Consider the following 13,964-nt stretch of genomic DNA (forward strand, 5'->3'; position numbering starts at 1 on the left):
ATAGGTACTTCCACATCATGAGGAGGTTGAACAAGATGACCTCTTGGTTTCCTGCCATATTTTATTTTATAATATTATGAGCTTTAGAAAAAAATTAGGATGAAATATGTCAATGCCTATGTTAAGGAGAAAGATCAGGGGCACCTGGGCTGGCTCAGTTGGGAGAGCATGTGACTCTTGATCTTAGGGTTGTGGGTTTGAACCCCATGTTGGTTTGTAGAGATTGTTTAAAAATAAAATCTTGGGGCACCTGGTTAAGCATCTGACTCAATTTTAGCTCAAGTCATGACCTCAGGGTTGAGCCCTATGGCAGGCTCCACACTCAGCACAGAGCCTCCTTGAGATTCTCTCTCTCCCTCTACCTCTGCTTCTCCCCCGACTTGCACTCTCTCTTTCTCTAAAATAAGTAAGTAAGTAAATAAATAAATAAATAAAATCTTCAAAAATACATAAAATAATTTCTTAAAAAACAGGAGAAAGATCAGGCAATGAAGAAAAACTGTAAGATTTGGTCCTAGGAGTGGGAAGAGAACCAAAATAGTTTAGAATTTAAGAAGTGAAAGAAGAATACAGTTGAAGAAAGATAAGGTTAGTTGTAAATATCTCAAAGATAGAAAAGAAATACTTCATGAACTTCGATAAAACACATTCATCAGAGTTGTAAGGGGGAGGAGACAGGTTGTAAGCAATGAAAAAGTGATAATTTGGTGAAGAGAATTAGGCAAGAAATGTAGATAATTTTTGAAAAGATCGTTGTCCATAATACTAAAAGAGATCTGGTTCTTGAACATCCCAATTTTAGTTTTTGTTTCTCTTTACTCTCATCTCACCTCTTAAAAATCTGTTATGCTGCTTGTATTTTATCATATATGCCTGGTTAGTTCATACTCCATGCTACTTTGATCTTTCACAGTAAGGAACTTTGCCATACCTAACAGTGAACTGGAACATGTGAATACTTTATAGATGTTTATGGAATGGATACAGTGATAAATGCCTGATGGTATAGTAAAGTGAATTTGTACTACTCTTAATATACACTGATCAACCTATGGGAGCAGATAATTATTATTTATTTATTTATTTATTTATTTTTAAGATTTTATTTATTTGACAGAGAGAGAGAGAGATATCACAAACAGGCAGAGAGCAGCAGGCAGAGAGAAGCACCCTCCCTGCCAAGCAGAGAGCCCGATGTGGGACTCAATCCCTGGACCCCGAGATCATGACCTGAGCTGAAAGCAGAGTCTAAACCCACTGATCTACCCAGGCACCCCTGGGAAAAGCCAATTATATAAACCAATTGTTAACTGACAATAAGACAATGAAAAGAAATTAAAAGTATTCAAATTGACAAAGAAGTCACACTCTCCCTCTTCGCTGTTGACATAATCTAAAAATAGATAAATACCCCGACATGTAATAGTGAAACTTACAAATCTTAAGAGTCAAGGAAGATATCCTGAGAGGAGCTGGGGGAGTAAGTTTCTCTTATGTACAGAGGGAGGAACATCAGATAACATCAGACTTGTCCACAGACTCCTAGCAGGCCAGAAAGAGCTGCCAAGAATACTTTACCCAGCAAGGCTGCCATTCAGAATGGATGGAGAAATAAAGAGTTTTCAGGGCAGGCAGAAACTACAAGAATATGTGACCACCAAGCCAGCCCTGCAAGAAATATTAAGGGGGATTCTGTAAGTGAAGAGAAACACCAAGAGTCACATAGACCAAAAAGAAAGAGAAAACCTATAGAAAAGGCGACTTTACAGGCAATACAATGTCACTAAATTATTATCTTTCAAAAGTTACTCTTGGTGTGAATGGGCTGAATGCTCCCATAAAAAAGATATAGTGTTTCAGATTGGATAAAAAAGCAGAATCCATCAATATGCTGCCTATAAGAGACTCATTTTGAAGCTAAAGCCACCTCCAGACTGAAAGCAAGGGGATGGGGAACAATTTGCCATGCAAACAGACCTCAAAAGAAAGCTGGGGTAGCAATTATCATATCAAGCGAATTAGATATTACTTATTTTTTTAACAAATTAGATTTTTAAAAAGATTTTATTTATTTATTTGACAGAGAGACCACAAGTAGGCAGAGAGGCAGGCAGTTGGGGGGGGTGAGCAGGCTCCCCGCTGAGCAGAGAGCCTGATGTGGGGCTCAATCCCAGGACCCTGTGATCATGATCTGAGCTGACAGCAGAGGCTTACCCCTCTGAGCCACCCAGGTGCCCTGCAAATTAGATTTTAAATGAAAGGCTGTAGTAAGAGATGTAGAGGGACACTATATCATACTTAAAGGGTCAATCCAACAAGAAGTTCTAATAATTGTAAATATACATAAACCAATTACTAACCAAAATAAAGAAACACACAGATAATAATACACTAATAGTAGGAGACCTAAACACTCCACTCACAGCAAAGGACAGATCATCTAAGCAGAAGATCAACAAAGAAACAAGAGCTTTGAAGGACACCTTACATCAGGCAGACTTTGTAGATATATACAGAACATTCCATCCTAGAACAACAGAAAACTCATTCTTCTCAAGTGCACATGGAACGTTCTACAGAGTAGATCACATAGTGGGGTCACAAATCAGGTCTCAACCAATACCAAAAGATTGAGATTACCCCATGCATATTTCAAGACCACCGTGGTGTGAAACTGGAACTCAAACAGAAGGAAAATTTTGGAAGGAACTCAAACACTGGAAGTTAAGGAACATCTTGCTAAAGAGTGTTTGGGTCAAACAGGAAATTAAAGAAGAACATAAACAATTCATGGAAACAAATGAGAATGTAAACATATTGGTCCAAAACCTATGGGATATGGCAAAGGTGGTCCTAAAAGAGAGATACGTAGTCATCCAAGCCTCTCTCAAAAGATTGAAAAAATCCTAAGTGCACAAGCTAACCTTACACCTTAAGGACCTGGGGAAGCAAGAGCAAATAAGGCCTCAACCAAGCAGGAGAAGAGAAAGATCAGAGCAGAGATCAATGAAGTAGAAACCAGAAAAACAGCAGAATAGATAAATGAAACTAGAAGCTGGCTCTTTGAAAGAATTAATAAGAGTGATAAACTGCTGGCCAGACTTAACCAAAAGAAAAGAGAAAACATCCAAATTAATAAAATCATGAATGAAAATAGATCATGACTAACACCAAGGAAATAGTATTATTAGAAATTATTACCAGCAACTATATGCCAACAAATTAAGTAATCTAGAAGAAATGGACGCATTCCTAGAAACTTGTAAAATATCAAGCCTGAAACAGGAAGAAACAGACATTCTGAATAGACCAATAACCAACAAGGAAATTGAAGCAGTAATCCAAAACCTCCCAAAAAACAGAAGACCAGGGCTAGATAGTTTCCTAAGGGAATTCTATAAAACATTTAAAGAAGAAATAATACCTATTCTACTGAAGCTATTTCAAAAAATAGAAATAGAAGGAAAATCTTCCAAATTCATCTGAGGCCAAGATTACCCTGATCACAAAACCAGGCAAAGACCCCATCAAAAATAATTACTGATCAATATCCCTGATGAACATGGATGCCAAAATTCTCAAAAAGATGCTAGCTAATAGGATCCAACAGTACATTAAAAGGATTATCCACTATGACCATCTGGCATTTATCTCTGGGATGCAAGGATGGTTCAACATTCACAAATCAATCAACATGCTAGAGCACACCAAGAAAAGACAAGAACCACATGGTCCTCCCAACTGATGCAGAAAAAGCATTTGACAAAATACAATATCCGCTCCTGATTAAAAAACTCTTCAGAGTACAGGGATAGAGGGAACATTCCTCCATATCATAAAAACCATCTATGAAAAGCCCACAGTAAATATCATTCTTAATGGGGAAAGCTGAGAGCTTAAGATCAGGAGCAAGACAGGGATGCCCACTGTAGCCACTATTGTTCAACAATGAACAATGAACAATGTCTCAGCAATCAGACAATGAAGAGAAATGAAAAGTATTCAAATTGGCAAAGAAGAAGTCAAACTCTCCCTCTTCACAGATGACATGATCTTTACATGGAAAACCCAAAAGATTCCACCCCCATATTACTAGAACTCATACAGGAATTCAATAATGTGGCAGGATACAAAATCAATTCACAGAAATCAATTGTTTTTCTATATACTAAGAATGTAACTGAAGTAAGAAAAAATAAGGAATAACTTCCATTTACAATAGCTTCAAAAACCGTAAGATACCTAGGAATAAACCTAATCAAAGAGGTAAAAGATCTTTACTCTAGAAACTGCAGAACACTTATGAAATAAACCAAAGAAGACATGAAGGGATGGAAATTCAATATTCATGGATCGAAAGAATAAACATTATTAAAATGTCTATGCTGCCCAGAGCAATTTACACTTTCAATGCAATCCCTATTAATATATCATCTACATTTTTCATAGGGCTGGCAAAAACAATCCTAAAATTTGTATGGAACCAGAAAAGACCCAAATTGCCAGGGGAATGTTGAAAAGGAAAACCAAAGGGGGCATCACGTTGCCTGACTTCAAGCTATATTACAAAGCTGTAGTCATTAAGACAGTAAGGTACTGGCACAAAAACTGACACATAGATCAATGGAACAGAATAGAGAGCCCAGAAATGGACCCTCAACTCTATGTTCAAGTTATCTTCAACAGAGCAGGAAAAAGTATCCAATGGGAGTGGGGGGACAGTCTCTTAAATAAATGGTGCTGGAAAAACTGGACAACCACATGCAGAAGAATGAAACTAGGACATTCTCTTACCCCATACACAAAGATAAACTCAAAATGGATGAAAGACATTAATGTGAGACAGGAATCCATCAAAATCTTAGAGAAGAACACATGCAGTAACCTCTTCTAAATTGGCCATAGAAACTTCTTTCAAGACATGTCTCTAAAGTCAAGGGAAATAAAAGCAAAAATGAACTTTTGGGACTTCATCAAGATAAAAAGCTTTTGCACAGCAAAGGACACAGTCAACCAAACTTAGAAGTAATCCACGGAATGGGAGAAGATATTTGCAAATGATATTTCAGATAAACAGCTGGTATCCAAAATCTATAAAGAACTTTTCAAACTCAAGACCCCCCAAAAAGCGATCCAATCAAGAAATGGGTAAAATACATGAACAGACACTTCTCCAAAGAAGACATACAAATGACTAACAGATACATGAAAAAAAAATTTTTCACCATTAGTCATCAGGGAAATATGAATCAAAACCACTTTGAGATACCACCTTACACCAGTTGGAATGGCTAAAATTAACAAGACAGGAAACAAGAAGAGTTAGCGAGGATGTGGAGATAGGAAAGCCCTCTTACACTGTTGGTAGGAATGCAAGCTGTACAGCCACTCTAGAAAATAGTATGGAGGTCCCTCAAGAAATTAATAATAGAGTTACCCTACAACACAACAATTACACTACTAGGTATTTACCCCAAAGATACAGATTTAGTGAAAAGAAGGGGCACATGCACCCCAATGTTCATAGCAGCATTGTCCACAATAGCCAAACTGTGGAAGGAGTCAATATATCCTTAGATATATATCCTTAGATAAAGAAAGTGTGGTTCATACACAGAATGGAATATTACTCAGCCATCAGAAAGGATGAATATCCACCATTCATGTCGACATGGATGGAACTGGAGGAGATTATGCTAAGTGAAATAAGTCAACCAGAGAAAGACAGATTTCATATGGTTTCACTCATATGTGGATCATAAGGAATAGTGCAGAGGACCATAGGGGAAGGGAGGGAAAACTGAACGAGATGAAATTAGAGGGAGACAAACCATGAGAGGCTCTGGACATCAGGAAACAAACTGAGTTTTACAGGAGGGAGGGATGGGGGATGGGGTCATTGTGTGATGAGTATTAAGGAAGGGAAGTTTTGTAATGACCACTGGGTGTTATACCCAACTAATGATTTGATGAACACTACATTAAAAACTAATGATATACTAGCTGAACATAACTAAAAAAAAGAAAATATATAATTAAGAAAAAGAGAATTTCTCAAGGAAAAATGTAAAATCATTTATTTAGATAAAAAAAAAAACAACATTTTTTTTTTTTGATTGAGGGAAGCCAGTGTTGATAGCAGTCTGTGTACAAAAGACTTGGGTTCAAGAACATTAACTGATAAAATTACATCAGTGCTATCTTTGGCTATACTAATAAATATCTAGTGTCCAGACTAATAGGGGTTGGGCATCAATCCACTCTCCTTTAAATGGACCTATTTTACAATGGAATTTTCAGTCAAAGATACCATAATCTAGATGGGACATTTGACAAAGGTAGTGTGGATGGTGAAGGGAACCTGGTTGTACCACTTGTTATGGAATGAATTGTGTGCTCTGCCTCTAGAAAAAAATGATATATTGAAGTCCTAACCCCCATACATCAGAATGTGAACTTGCTTGGAAATAAGGTCTTTACAGAGGTAATCAAGTTAAAATCAAGTCATTAGGGTGGACCCTAATGCAATATGATTGGTGTTCTTACTAAAAGGGGAGTTTTGAATACAGGCATACATAGAAGGAGGATGATGTGAAAAGGTATAAGGAGAATGTTCTGTGAACATGGAAGCGAAGACTAGGATTATGCTTCCAAAGGCAAGAGACTTCTGGGGGTCTATAGAAGCTGTAAAATGAAAGAGAGGATCCTTTATCTATGAGTTTCAAGAAGAACAGGGCCATGTTAATGCCTTGATTTCAGAAATCTAGCCTCCAGGAGTATGAAGCAATACACTTCTGCATCCTTTTATAAGTCACCCAGTTTGTGATACTTTGTTTTGGCAGCCGTAGGAAACTAACAAATCAGTGAGGAACAGTTGGAGATCTGAAGGAAGAGTAGGTTAGTGGATAGAGGGGTTGTAGTGGCTGCCTTTCAGTGGTTTTACTCAATGATTCTTAGTGGCAGTTCTGGCCCAGAAAAAGAAAATTACAACTTCAGAAAGTTAAAAAAAAAAAAAAAAGTAAATCTTTAGTTCCTGTGCTGAATGGAATGTTATTTGTTATTTTTGGCTCAAGAGTGCAAGAAGAGTAGAATTTAAGAACTGATTGCCAGTTAGCACTGGGAGTTATTGATTTGTTTGGTTTGGTTTTTAATCTTCACTTTTTGGTATACACTTTTCTTTATTATATATCTTGTGTTGTGCCACTGACACATTCATATTGGTGTATATGTACACCATAATAATTTTCTAAAATATTTATTACTTCTCTCTGGAGTCAAAGGTATTTATTTACTTTCTACTTGTATATAAAAATTAAAAAAAAATTCAACCGTTCTGGTTTTAGGGGACAAGGCTTAACAAAGGATGCTCTGTACATAGCTGTAAACCTGTGGCAACATTAAGCATATTCAGCAATTCCACACATTTGAGTAGTTACAATTTGAGTTTGTTTAGTTCTGATTGATGCATTTTAAAAAAATTCTTAGGTGAATAAGGAATCAAGGGAAAAAGAGGCAGGCAGCCAGTCAGCAAGCATGCGACATCCATGAAATATTTGTTCATCTTGGCAGTCATTCTGGCATTGTGCTTGTCTTCTGGGAATAGATGTCTGATTGACAGATATTGTTTTGATGTGACCAATGAATGAAATGGCATTGGTAGCCACTAAGCCATTAGTTCTCGACTAATTAATATACCCAACCAACCATTGATTCCTGTGAGAATACATAGAGTCTATGGACCTGGAGTTAGAGTGGATAGAGAGAAAGTGATTTGTGTAGTTTTCATAAAGAATACAAACACTCCAGAATTTGAACACACAAGTAACTGTTAACCCACTTAAAATAGTTATCTTGGAAGACTAATTTGGATACTCCACGTTTTTTTAAAACGCATACATTTTCGGAGGTTGTCAAGGTATGTCAAAAGTTAACAAATCCTTTGGAAAACCATTCCAATATATAAGCCAGTGTGAAAGGCTGGAGAGATGCAAATTACCAATTGTTTTCCCTCTATGTCTTTCTAGACCCACCTGAAAACAAACTGAAAGACTTTTATAGAAATAGTCTCAAGATGCTGCTTGGTTGGACAGTAAGGTTGGTCTCAACCATCATTGTGTTGCATCAGAGCATGCCGTACAACTTCTTCCCAACTCTCCAATGCTGAATAATGCCAATAAATCTCAGTCAGGACTTGGACATTAAGGCTTTGGTTCCACCCTGTGTCCAGGCCTCCCTGCCACCAGGCCTCCCCTTCCCCAATCAGGAATTCAGTCTGAAATGAGGTTGGACCATCCCCTGGAACTAGGAAACTCACTGGAAGTTTGCAAAGAGCCCCCCCCACTGCCACCAGGTAGCAGGGTGGAGGGAGGTCTAAGGCAGGGACACCACAGCTGAAAGCACAGAAGCCAGGGAAGTGTTGGGGGGTTGCACAGCCAAGTCCTGACCTTGGAGGAAGTGGCTCAAAAGTACAAGGGTTAGGGAGAGGATGTGGATTGCAATAAGGGCAAAAGGGGAAGAGAGACCTGCAGAGTTTGGAGGAAAAGGAGGAGATACTGGAGGAAGAGGAGGTCTGTCAGGTGGGGTGCTGGTTGGGGAGTTGCAAGCTACTTGGGGTAGGGAGGAGAAAGTTAAGGTGGAAATGCTGGAGGTGGAGCAGGAGCAAAGGAAAGAAAAAGCCTCTACAGTGATTTGCAGGCATTGCACAGTCTGGTGAAGATGATGCTTTGGAATGTAGAAAGAAAATACTGGAAAGTATATTGAATTACAATCTTCTTGGAAGATGTGGTCCATATACACTATGGAGTATTATGCCTCCATCAGAAAGGACGAATACCCAACTTTTGTAGCAACATGGACAGGACTGGAAGAGATTATGCTGAGTGAAATAAGTCAAGCAGAGAGAGTCAAGTATCACATGGTTTCACTTATTTGTGGAGCATAACAAATAATATAGAGGACAAGGGGAGATGGAGAGGAGAAGGGAATTGAGGGAATTTGGAAGGGGAGGTGAACCATGAGAGACTACAGACTCTGAAAAACAACCTGAGGGTTTTGAAGGGGCGGGGGGTGGGAGGTTGAGGGAACCAGGTGGTGGGTATTAGGGAGGGCACGGATTGCATGGAGCACTGGGTGTGGTGAAAAAACAATGAATACTGTTATGCTGAAAATTAAAAAAAAATTAAAAAAAATACATTTTTGTGGAGCTTTATGATGTACTTGGTAATTAGTACACTAATACATACATATAATTTATAAATGAATAAAATTCCTACATTGGGGTATAAGTTCATTTGTAAAATATGGAAAATAGTAGTACCTAATTCATAAGATTGTATCAAGATCAAATGAGTTAAAAATAAGTTAATGCATTCCACACACTTATAAAAGTGTGAAGACAGTAAGCACTGTATAAGGATTAGCTCTTATTATTATAGTGTTCAGTTGTAGGGTGAGCACCATTCTCAAGAATAAAAGAGGAGAGTGGTACTCAATAAACATTAACTATCATTGAAATAATTTCTAAACATTTTATATCCCAAATACAACCAAAATGATAGCAGAAATATAAAATAAGAATAAATCAATAACAACACTGGAAAACTGGTGGGTACCATTAATAAACCAGAAACTCTGAGAAATGTCTACAGATTATGAAGTAAATGCGACCAGGATGACAGAGAAAACAAGGACAGAGAATTGCAACATAAAACATGTTGAAACAGAAATTGATGAAAAATGAGTTTCACAGGAGAATCTGAGCCAACCCCCAAATTTAGAGACAGAATTGATTAGGCAGGAAGGCATCGATAGCTTATGGGAATGATCAAGGAAATAATTAGTTTTAAAAGTGTTGCAGTGTGTATGGGGATTTCTTACTGACAGAATATGCTGCAACAAGTACAGAAGCTCAGTTCACTACTATTGAAAGAGTTAACACCACAACTACTAGGAAAATTCATTCTAGCTATTGAATGCAGTCAAGTAAAAACTCTCATTTGTGAAAATTAGCTAAAAACCAAGACTCAGTCTATGCTGCCCAGAGCAATCTATACTTTCAATGCCATCCGATCAAAATACCAATGGCATTTTTCAAAGTGCTGAAACAAACAATCTTAAAATTTGTATGGGACCAGAAAAGACCCCAAATCTCCAAGGAAATGTTGAAAAAGAAAAACAAAGCTGGGGCCTCATGTTGCCTGATTTCAAACTATATTACAAGTTTATGATCACCAAAACAGCATGGTACTGACAGGAAAACAGATACATAGATCAATGGAACAGAACAGAGAGCCCAGATAGGGACTCTCAACTCTATGGTCACCTGATCTTCAACAGAGCAGGAAAAAAATATTCAATGGAAAACAAAAACAAAAACAAAAGCAAAAAATAAGAAAGTCTCTTCAATAAATGGTGCTGGGAAAATTGGACAGCTACATACAGAAGAATGAAACTTGACCATTCTCTTACACCATACACAAAGATAAACTCAAAAGGGATGAAAGACCTCAACATGAGACAGGAATCCATCAAAATCCTAGAAAAGAATATAGACAATAACCACTTTGACATCGACCACAGCAACTTCTTTCAAGACACGTCTCCAAAGACAAGGGAACAAAAGTGAAAAAAATTTTCGACTTCATCAAGATAAAAAAAAAGCTTCTGCACAGCAAAGGAAACAGTCAACAAAACAAAGAGGCAACCTAAGGAATGGGAGAAGGTATTTGCAAATGACACTACAGATAAAGGGCTGATATCCAAGATTTATAAAGAACTCCTCAAACTCAACATCCAAAAACAAAAGATGAAGTCGAAAAATGGGCAGAAGACATGAAGAGACACTTTTCCAAAGAAGACATACAAACAGCTAATAGACACATGAAAAAATGTTCATCATCATTAGCTATCAGGAAAATTCAAATCAAAACCACATTGAGATACCACCTTACACCAGTTAGAATGGCAAAAATTGACGAGGCAGGAAACAACAAATCTTGGAGAGATTTTAGAGGAAGGGGAACCCTCTTACATTGTTTGTGGGAATGCAAGTTTGTGCAGCCACTTTAGAAAACTGTGAAGTTTCCTCTAAAAATTAAGAATAGAGCTACCCGGGGCACCTGGGCAGCAGTGGGTTAAGCCTCTGCCTTCAGCTCGGGTCATGGTCTCAGGGTCCTGGGATCGAGCCCCACATTGGACTCTCTGCTCAGCGGGGAGCCTGCTTCCCCCTCTCTCTCTGCCTGCCTCTCTGCCTACTCTCTGCCTTTAAAAAAACAGAGCTACCCTATGGCCCAGCAATTGCATGACTGGGTATTTACCCCAAAGATACAGGTGTAGTTAAAAGAAGGACCATATGCACCCCAATGCTCATAGCAGCAATGTCCACAATAGCCAAACTGTGGAAAGAGCCAAGATGCCCTTCAGCAGACAAGTGGATAAAGAAGATGTGGTCCATATACACAATAGAATATTACTCAGCCCTCAGAAAGGATGAATACCCAACTTTTGCATCCATATGGGACTGGAGATTATGTTAAGTGAAATAAGTCAAGCACAGATAGTCAATTATCATATGGTTTCACTTATTTGTGGAACATAAGGAATAGCATGGAGGACATTAGGAGAAGGAAGGGAAAAAATGAGGGGGGATTGGAGTGGGAGACAAACTATAAGACAGTATGGACTTTGGGAAACAAACTGAGGTTTTTAGAAGGGAGGGTGTTAGAGGAATGGGTGAACCTTGTGACGGGTATTAAGGAGGGCATTCATTGCATGGAGCACTGGGTGTTATATGCCAGCAATAAATCATGGAATACTACATCAAAAACCAATGATGTACTGTATGGTGACTAACATAACATAACAAAAAAAAAAAAAAAGAAAAACAAGATTCATCACACTTTTAGGTGAAAACAACAGAAATATAAGAGAGCACACATTGATCAGTGAAACCAAGCCCTAAGTAAACCAAGTTACTAAACAAAACATATGAGAATCTTTAGAACCAATTTAATATGTTCTTAAAGTTAAGAAGGTACTGAATTTTAAAATGGACTTCTATAATAATGAAATAAGCAGAAAGACTAAAAGGATTCTCCTGGAATACACTGCAAAAAGTTGATTAAAATTATTATCTCTTTTAAGAGAAAACGAGAAACATGGAAAGTATATAGTATATCTTGAACAACAACAACAACAACAACAACAAACGAGGAAGAAAAAGGAGAGAAAGAAAACGGAGATAAAGGAAAGGGATAAATTTATTTTCTTGAAAGACTTTCTTTTCTTGGTTTCTTTTTTTTTTTTTTTAATTTTTTATTTATTTTCAGCGTAACAGTATTCATTGTTTTTTCACCACACCCAGTGCTCCATGCAATCTGTGCCCTCCCTAATACCCACCACCTGGTTCCCCCACCCTCCCACCCTGCCCCTTCAAAACCCTCAGGTTGTTTTTCAGAGTCCATAGTCTCTCATGGTTCACCTCCCCTTCCAATTTCCCTCAACTCCCTTCTCCTCTCCATCTACCCTTGTCCTCTATATTATTTGTTATGCTCCACCAATAAGTGAAACCATATGATACTTGACTTTCTCTGTTTGACTTATTTCACTCAGCATAATCTCTTCCAGTCCTGTCCATGTTGCTACAAAAGTTGGGTATTCGTCCTTTCTGATGGAGGCATAATACTCCATAGTGTATATGGACCACATCTTCCTTATGAATGAAAAGGGAGAGATCACAACTAACACCAAGGAAGTAGAAACAATCATCAGAAGCTATTATCAACAGTTATATGCCAATAAGCTAAGCAACCTAGATGAAATGGATGCATTCCTGGAAAACTATAAACTCCCAAAATTGAACCAGGAAGAAATTGACAACCTGAATAGACCGATATCTAGTAACGAGATTGAAGCAGTGATCAAAAACCTCCCAAAAAACAAGAGCCCAGGACCTGACGGATTCCCTGGGGAATTCTATCAAACTTTCAAAGAAGAAATAATACCTATTCTCCTGAAGCTGTTTCAAAAAATTGAAGCAGAAGGAAAACTTCCAGACTCTTTTTATGAAGCCAGCATTACCCTGATCCCCAAACCAGGCAAAGACCCTACCAAAAAGGAGAATTTCAGACCGATATCACTGATGAATATGGATGCTAAGATTCTCAACAAGATTCTAGCAAACAGGATCCAACAGCACATTAAAAAGATTAACCACCATGACCAGGTAGGATTCATCCCTGGGTTACAAGGATGGTTCAACATTCGCAAATCAATCAATGTGATAGAACAAATCAATAAGAGAAGAGAGAAGAACCACATGATCCTCTCCATTGATGCAGAAAAAGCTTTTGACAAAATCCAGCATCCGTTCCTGATTAAAACGCTTCAAAGTATAGGGATAGAGGGAACATTCCTGAACTTCATCAAATCTATCTATGAAAAACCCACAGCAAATATCATCCTCAATGGGAAAAAGCTTGCAGCCTTCCCGTTGAGATCAGGAACACGACAAGGATGCCCACTCTCACCACTCTTGTTCAACATAGTATTAGAAGTCCTAGCAACAGCTATCAGACAACAAAGAGAAATAAAAGGTATCCAGATTGGCAAGGAAGAAGTCAAACTCTCTCTCTTCGCAGATGACATGATTCTTTTCTTGGTTTCTGAGAAAATACTGTTTCCTGCATTTCCACTTCCTTTATTGGATATTTCTCTTTCTCATCCTCTTCCTAACATTTGAATATTGGATATTTTAGGGCTCAAACCTCAATCTTCTCCTCTATCTAAATTCATTCCTTAGATGAGTTAATCCAGCTCCAAGGATTTAAACACCATACATAAGTGGATAATTTCTCTCTATATATCTCTACCTGTATTTCTTCCCTGGATTCACATATTTTATTGCCCACACCACATGTGCACTTGAAGACATGATGGAAGTAGACTACTTCACATAGTCAAGCTAA

This window comes from Martes martes (assembly GCF_963455335.1).
Source record: "Martes martes genome assembly, chromosome: X".
Lineage (NCBI taxonomy): Eukaryota > Metazoa > Chordata > Mammalia > Carnivora > Mustelidae > Martes > Martes martes.